Here is an 842-nt window from a genome sequence, read left to right as displayed (position 1 = left end):
AAAATTTTCAAACAGAAAATATATTCATATAAAGAAAAATATAAATCTTTTATTAAAACAATAAAAAGAAAAAATGAGTTGCGCGTTTAAAGGCTGCACAAATTCCGTACATTTGTGCAAGGATTCAGGGTTGAAGTTTTTTAAATTCCCAACTCTCCCTTTTATCAGAAGTAAGTGGTTAGAAGCTTGTGACGTCGATGAGGGAAATCTTCCGAAAGTTCCGTTTATTTGCTCAACGCATTTTGCTCTAACGGATATAACTACTACCAAAAACAAAACCATTTTATGCTAAAGTGCAGTGCCGCAGAAAACGGGGTAATAACAAAAAGCTGCTATGTTAAACATATGGACATTTAAATATATATTTCTTTTATATATATTTCAGAACGCTGTTTGGTAAAAACGTCGGAAACGAAGAATCCCTGGACGAGTATATGGAGTATTTGGATGGGTATGGCATTTATTTTCATTAAATATTTACTCACGGCATGCTGTTAATAAATGGTTATCCCATAGGCAAGAGGATGCAACAACAAGCGAAACATCACACTCGTACAATGGCGGAGTCGCGCGCAAAGTGGTACGAAAGCATTTTACAACTATCAGTACACAAGCAGAGTAAGCTACTTAAATTAATTGTTGTGTCCACTTATGAGTAGAGCTCTCCTCAAAAGTGGTCATTTTCACATTCGATAGTCTGACATGATAGCGACGATATACATACGTATACATTACTATAACTTTGGACTTGTTACATAGAAACCTAAATATATAAAAGGCACGCATTATTACTTAATTATGTATGTATGTATTTATAGCGAATCGCTTGATATGTACAAATT

The sequence above is a fragment of the Rhagoletis pomonella genome, unplaced genomic scaffold (genome assembly GCF_013731165.1).
Source record: "Rhagoletis pomonella isolate Grant_MI unplaced genomic scaffold, Rhpom_1.0 Rhpom_scaffold_00006, whole genome shotgun sequence".
Taxonomy (NCBI): domain Eukaryota; kingdom Metazoa; phylum Arthropoda; class Insecta; order Diptera; family Tephritidae; genus Rhagoletis; species Rhagoletis pomonella.
Note: the sequence above shows the minus strand (reverse complement) of the source record.